Source organism: Telmatherina bonti (assembly GCF_933228915.1).
Source record: "Telmatherina bonti genome assembly, chromosome: 13".
NCBI lineage: Eukaryota > Metazoa > Chordata > Actinopteri > Atheriniformes > Telmatherinidae > Telmatherina > Telmatherina bonti.
Genome location: NC_136611.1, coordinates 17,904,638 through 17,912,803, shown reverse-complemented (window position 1 = coordinate 17,912,803; position 8,166 = coordinate 17,904,638).

Sequence of the window (8,166 nt, the reverse complement as noted above, 5' to 3'; positions counted from 1 at the left end):
AGGACCCAAGTGCAGATTGGATGTGGATACTAGGACAGGTTTATTGTTCTCCTGGGCAGAATGGTAGGTGGCCAGGCAGGCAGGTTGACGGGCAGGCAGGCAGGCAGGCGGGCAGGAATCATGCACTGGTGACAGAACAGACAGTTGTGAAACAAGCAGTTTAACTTCTTAAGCCGAAATGCTGCAATGGCCGAGAGCTGTTACCACAGATGAAACAACAATCAGGCGATGACTGGTGAACTGAGCTGGCCTTTTATCTTGCTGCTGCTGATTTCCTGATGAGAACCTGGTGTGGACTTGATTGCCAGGGAAACAGGCACACCCACTGCAGCACAGGTCAGAGCAGGAACCACAACAGTACCCCCCCCCTCCACGGGAGCCACCGGGCGACCGAAACTTCTCCGGATGAGCACGACGAAAATCCCGGACCAGGGAGGCATCCAGAATAAATGAGCACGGAACCCAGGCACGCTCCTCAGGACCATACCCCTCCCAGTCCACCAGAAACTGGAAGCCACGACCCCGACGCCGCACATCCAGGAGACGCCGGACAGAATAGGCAGGGCGACCCGCCACAAGCCGGGCGGGAGGAGGGGGTCTGGAAGGAGGGACGAGAGGACTAGAGGAAACAGGCTTGAGTTGGGAGACATGGAAAGAAGGGTGGACTCTCATGGAACTGGGGAGTTTCAGTTTGACCACGGTGGGATTAATGATCTGCTCAACCTCAAAAGGACCCAAAAAGCGGGGGGCCAACTTCTTGGCATCAGTACGCAATGGAATGTTCTTTGCTGATAACCAAACCTTTTGGCCAGGTGCGTAATGGGGTCCAGGAGTCCGACGACGATCCGCCATGCGGCGGGTGCGTACGGAGGCCTGAAGGAGCGCAGTTCGAGCCTTCCTCCAAATCCGTCGGCAGCGGCGGATGTGTAGCTGGACCGACGGCACAGAAACCTCCTCCTCCTGTGCTGGAAACAGGGGCGGCTGATATCCCAGGGAGCATTCGAAAGGTGATAAGCCTGAAGCAGAAGAGGTAAGGGAGTTGTGAGCATACTCTACCCAGTCCAGATGGTCACACCAGGAGGAGGGGTTGGACTCAGCCACACATCTCAGGGCAGTTTCCAGATCCTGATTAGACCTCTCAGCCTGGCCATTGGTCTGGGGATGGAAACCAGACGACAGGCTCACAGTGGCCCCGAGTGAGTGACAAAACGACTTCCATACCTGGGATGTAAATTGGGGTCCTCTGTCTGATACTATGTCTGTGGGCAGACCATGGAGCCGAAAGACATGATGAACAAGTAAGTTGGCTGTCTCCTTGGCAGTAGGAAGTTTGGGAAGGGCAATAAAGTGAACAGCTTTGGAAAAGCGATCAACAACTGTGAGGATGGTGGTGTTACCTCTTGAGGCTGGAAGACCAGTGACGAAGTCCAGAGCAACGTGCGACCAGGGTCTGCTTGGAACAGGTAATGGACGAAGAAATCCCGCAGGTGGCTGATGCGATGACTTACTGCGTGCACATGTCGTACAGGCTGCAACAAACTCCCGGACATCTTTATCCATTGTGGGCCACCAGAATCTGCGTCTCAGAAAAGAAAGTGTTCGCACAGAACCAGGGTGGCATGCTAGGCGGGAGGAATGTCCCCACTGGAGGACTTGGGAACGTACAGAATTGGGGACATAAAGGCGGTTACGGGGACCTGTGCCAGGGTCAGGCTGTTGCTGTTGGGCCTCTCTAACCCTGTCCTCCACCTCCCAGGAAACAGCGGCTACAACACAGGTTGCAGGTAAGATGGTATCAGGTGAAACTGCAGTCTTGGGTGGAAATTGGCGAGAGAGAGAGTCCGGTTTCTGGTTTTTGGACCCAGGTCTGTATGACAGCGTGAAGTGGAATCGATTGAAGAAAAGAGACCAACGGGCCTGTCGGGGATTCATTTGTCTAGCAGACTGTAGGTATTCCAGGTTCTTATGGTCAGTCCAGATGAGGAATGGCACTTTGGATCCCTCCAACCAATGGCGCCACTGCTCCAGGGCGAGTTCCCTATCACCGACATGGTAGTTCTGCTCAGCTGGTGTTAGTCGAGAGAAAAAGGCACAAGGATGTAACTTCTGAGACTCTGGGGATCGTTGGGACAAGACAGCTCCAACGCCAACATCTGAAGCATCAACCTCCACCACAAATTGATGGTTGAGATCAGGGTGGATGAGGACAGGAGCAGTGGTGAATAGATCCTTTAACTTGACAAAAGCCTGAGCCGCCGGCTCAGACCAGACAAATGGGACTGTAGGCGATGTAAGTCTTGTCAGGGGAGCTGCGATGCGGCTATAATTGCGAATGAATCTGCGATAAAAATTAGCAAAACCCAAGAAACGTTGCAGCTGCTTGACAGAAGTTGGGACTGGCCATTCGGTAACAGCTTTGACCTTCTCAGGATCTGCTCGGACCTGCCCACTCTCAAAAATGTATCCGAGGAAAGAAACTGTTCTTATGAAAATCACACTTCTCGGCCTTAACGAATAGGCGATTCTCCAGAAGTCTCTGCAGGACTTGTCGGACATGTTGTATATGTTCGGTGAGGTTGTGGGAAATGATGAGGATATCGTCTAAATAGACGAAAACAAAACGGTTCAGGAAGTCTCTCAGCACATCATTAACTAAGGCTTGGAAAACAGCAGGGGCATTACAAAGTCCAAAAGGCATGACTCGATACTCAAAATGGCTGAGTGGGGTCTTGAAGGCTGTCTTCCACTCATCTCCCTCTTTTATCCTGACCAGATGATATGCGTTGCGGAGATCTAGCTTTGTGAAGATTGTTGACCCATGGAGAGAGTTGAAGGCAGACTCAAGAAGTGGCAGAGGATACTTATTCTTTATGGTTATAGCATTTAATCTCCGGTAGTCAATACAAGGCCGAAGAGAACCATCCTTCTTAGAGACAAAGAAAAAACCTGCGCCAACAGGGGAAGAAGAAGGTCTAATTAAACCAGCAGCCAGCGAATCCGAAATATATTTCTCCATGGCCTCAGTCTCTGGCTTAGAAAGATTGTACAGACTGGCTGGCAATGGAGCCCCAGGTAACAAGTCTATGGCGCAGTCATATGGTCGGTGAGGAGGAAGAGAAAGGGCCCTCTCTTTACTGAACACCTCAGCGAGGTCATGGTAGGCTAGAGGAATGTCTGACAAATCCTTAGAAGTGGGACAATGACTGGTAGTGGTTATACCAGATGGGACGGCAGAGTGAAGACAAGTTGCATGACAATAAGAACTCCAGTTAATAATCCTCCCAGTAGTCCAATCCAGATGGGGATTGTGTAACAATAACCAGGGGTGAATTTACAACAAAGAAACTGATAAACTCCTGGTGATTTCCCGAAACAATTTGTTTAACCGGAACGGACTCTTGGGTGATGGAGTAAAGAATGCTACCATCCAGAGCCCGGGCAGAAACAGGAGGGAAGAGAGACTCCAGGTCTAGATTAATCCTTGCAGCCCATTCCTTGTCAATAAAGTTCGCTTCAGCTCCAGAATCCACTAAAGCCTGTACTGGATGAGAGAAACCCTTGACATATAGCACCGCTGGAATGAGTGTCTTTGTGTGGGGAATTACCTTTGGAGTGGTGGTCGTCAGTACTCCCACAGCTACCGACGACCCAGATCTTTTGGCCGTTCTGTGCAGACAGCTCTCTGGTGTCCTGGTCTTCCACAATAAAAACAAACGCCGGTGTCCCTCCTCCTCTGTCGTTCCTCCGTGGACAGATGAGCTCGGCCCAGCTGCATGGGCTCCTCGGACTGTGTTGTGCTAGGAAGGGAAGGGCGGACCGCTCCGATGGTGGAGCCGGGAAAATACAGCTCAGAACGAGTCTGCCGCTCTCTGTCTCTCTCCCGTAAGCGGTTGTCCAGCCTTATTGAGAGGGAAACCAGGTCGTCCAGGGAATCTGATGCATCACGGGTGGCAAGCTCATCCTTAAGCCGGCTGCTTAAACCATTTGTGAAGATTCCACAAAGAGCCTGATCATTCCAGCCCGAATCCGCAGCCGCAGTCCTGAAATCCACAGCAAACTCAGCAACACTCATTTTTCCTTGTCGGAGATTAATCAGCCGCTTAACGGCATCGCCCCCTCTCACTGGATGGTCAAACACCTTCTTCATCTCATCCATAAAAGCTGGACAAGACATGTGCCTGAAACCCTGCCGTTCAAACGCTGCTTCTGCCCATGACAAAGCCTTGCCCTCCAGAAGTCCGATGACATAGGAGATCTTGGATTTGTCACTGGCATAAGTGATGGGCTTCTGGTTGAACACAAGTGAGCATTGGAGTAAGAACCCTCTACATTTACCCAGATCCCCGGCATAAGGTTTGGGGTCCGGGATGTGTGTCTCTCTTACCGGGGTGGCAGAAGCGGTAGGATACCTGGATGAGTCAGGAACCTGTTGCTGATCGGGAGCAGGCTGTACCAGACCAGCCACATGATTGGTGAGTTGAGACAACTGCGTAAGGATGGTGTGGTAATTCTGGTCCAAAGTTAGAAGCATCTGCTCATGTCAAGCTAAGTGAGCATTCTGACCGGATAGGGCTTGCTGAAGTTGTCCGGCGGCGCCTTCTGGGTTAGAATCTGCTGGATCCATACCTGATGGCCTGATTGTTCTGTTGTAGTGTAGGACAAACAAGGACCCAAGTGCAGATTGGATGTGGATACTAGGACAGGTTTATTGTTCTCCTGGGCAGAATGGTAGGTGGCCAGGCAGGCTGGTTGACGGGCAGGCAGGCAGGTTGGCGGGCAGGCAGGCAGGTTGGCGGGCAGGCAGGCAGGTTGGCGGGCAGGCAGGCAGGTTGGCGGGCAGGCAGGCAAGAATCATGCACTGGTGACAGAACAGACAGTTGTGAAACAAGCAGTTTAAATTCTTAAGCAGAAATGCTGCAATGGCCGAGAGCTGTTACCACAGATGAAACAACAATCAGGCGATGACTGGTGAACTGAGCTGGCCTTTTATCTTGCTGCTGATGATTTCCTGATGAGAACCTGGTGTGGACTTGATTGCCAGGGAAACAGGCACACCCACTGCAGCACAGGTCAGAGCAGGAACCACAACAAACTGTAAGTTTTTATCATTTGTATCTATCTGTGTATTTTGGGAATCCAGACTAAATTCAGCAAACGCATTCAGCAGTTGCTGCACTTTGTAGGACAGAGTTCATTCAAATTTAAATTGGAATCTTTTGTTGTTGTTTTTTTCTTTTTTTTTTTTTGCTGTTCACTGGATAGTGTGGTTGGCTTTAATATGGAGAAAGGAGCAGCATAATTATCTGTTCGTTTGGAGCAAATGAAGCAGTCAACAAATGGGAAATGTTGCAAATAGGTATCTTATATGATCTCCCGCTGTCACTGTCTGGGCCTCAGGGACACTAAAGTGCTCAGAGTGATGCTTAGTGGTTGTCTTCTTGGCATAGCTTTCTTTTAGCAGTGCTATACTGGTTTAGTTGGATGTTGATAAAAGACATTCACCGTGGCCCAACAATTCATTTATGAAACTGTTGCATTAGAGATTTATTTTAGTGGTTCAGAGGGTGTAGAACTTTCCTCGGTAATCGAAAGAGAATAATATTAATTAAATATTAATAATATGAAGTAACACTGTTAACATAATGCTATTACTATTGGCATTAACATTATGAACACCTATTTAAAACTGAGTAGATATAACCAGTCAAGCTTTGAAAAACAATATATTTAAGAATATTATGAAATGTCTAGTAAAGGGATTATAGTTTAAGATTCTTGTGGCCCGCTGGGTGATGTGGTGGTATTTGTAAATTGGGATGTTTCCCATCTGGAAGCCAGGAGAACACATTTTTGTGAATGCTTTGAGCTCTTCCTAAGCAGTTTTAGATCTATTGTCTTACAGGGGGGATATCTGCAGAATACTGGATCCTTATATTCAATGTTTTTTGCTTCATAGTAGCTTTAGTAGGGGCTTTGATCCATGTTAATGTGTTGACTTTATATGAAGAGCTTTATCTGTTCAAAACCATCTCCATGGTGCATTTGTTCCTCCAGGCTGAAGCAAACTGTAATTACGCTTTAAGAACATCTGGCATCTAAATTTCATGAGAACAACATGTACATGAATTGCAAAATTTGTGTCTGTGATGGTACCTGACCTGTTATTTATACAAATGTATCTTTGTCCTAATTATGACTCTTTTAACCCTTTTTTTTAATAACCAGTTTTCTTCCATATTGCCTCAACTCAACTCGAAAGGGACAAAAATGTTGAAGCACTTATTAACTGAATGTCACTTAGAAATAAAAACTTTATTTTTTTCATGTTGGGCTTGAAATTGCATAAAGAAACTAAAAGCACTGTACACGACTATGCCATCCAACTCAATGTCCTTGTTATGATGATTTTGTGGCTTCGAAAAGTAAGTGTTGACAGTGAAATCTCTTCTGATGTTGAAATAGTCACACAAGTTGATATTTTCCTCCTGCTGCTTGGAGTGACCGTTGTGAGGTTTTTTTTAAGGCTATTAACAAACAATCTATGATCCTTTCAGTCAGAGAACTTGTTGTCATGTATTGTGTCATGTATATGACTATTTTTAGGATTAATGAGAATTAGTCAATACTTACTGGATATGTAATTCAGTCTTCATCTCGTTGCACCACAGTTTACAGGCCAAAGTCCTTCTTTAACAATTCAACATGTTTTCCCATTTCCATCCATCCAACAGAACATTTCCAGAGTAATGGAAATTTATCCTTGAACATTTTATTGTATGATACCAAACAATTTGGTTTGGCTCTTGGCTTACCCTTTACATCTGGAAGGATTTAAATCCGTCACCAATACCATTCACACAGTCGTCTCAGAGCCATCCCAACAAGCAACACAGGCCTCTTTGTTCTCAAGGAGCCCAAAGCAAAGGACTGGCTAATGAGGTCAACCTAAAAGTCAATCATTTACATTAAAAAAAAAAAAAATTGAAAAGCAAAGATTTTGCTATAAAACATGGAATTAAAAAAAGGACAGGGGAATGTGACGAAGATATAAATAGAAAATCTTCTGTTTCTTTTTTTTTTTTTTTTACACATAGGTCTTTATGCTACTTAGTCACCAGTTTATAGGCATAAAGACTTTGTTTTTCTGTTCCTCTGCTCAGGGTTGCTAAGTTTCTAAAGTGTTCCCACCTCAGAAGGACAGGTTCACAAACATTCATAATTTTTCTTTCTGACATAAGAAAATGATTAAAAACTCATGTTAAATTTAGCAACTTGCCCTACTGCTATTTGACTTAGCTTAACGTTAGCATAACTTAGCACAAGAAGCTATGATATCAGAAAATATCTGAAAGCATCTCTGACTTTTCATCAGAAGACTGTGTAGTTGCACACTGTTCCTATCAAATAAACCCAATAAACTAAAATGAGCACATGATAACTGCTAATTTCAAATGTAGATATATCAGTTTAGACTTCAGATATTTAATTTAACTTGATAGCTTTTTTGTGGAATAACTAAACTGCATGTAATTCCCAGGTGTCCCAGACTCATGAGATGGTGATTTTTTTTTTTTTTTTGATAATTAAGTTGGCTACAATCATCATTTAAACTGATGCACTGTCCTTAAATTTGTTCACTTTCACTGTACTTCTGCCGCATTATCTCTTATTTAAATTACCAATCAAGTCTATAACCTTGGAGTGTTGATCGACTCAGATCTGACTCAGATCTTTCAGCAGCTGTCATTAAGACAGCTTTTTTACCAACTCAACAGAATTAAAAGTTTAGCCTCCCAGAAAGACCGGGAGAAACTGCCAGTGGAGATTAAATTCTCACCAAATGTAGACACTTTTAAATCCAGGTTAAAAACATTTCTTTTCTCATCCACCTGTGCATGAAACCTGCACAGTAACTTTGAATTAAACTTGCTTTTAATTGTCTTCATATATTTTATTATTTTGTTGTGATTTTGCTATTTGTGTTGTTTTTATGCTTTTTTTTTTTTTACACCTTCTGTACTGCTTTTAATGCAAAGCAGTGAATTGTCTTGTACAGGGAAAGTGCTACAAATTTGTCTTGCCTATTTTACAAAAGCTAAATTTACTCATCTTACTCTCCTCTTATTTTCTGTGTCTGCAGTAAAACCTTGCTTGTCTTAACATGTG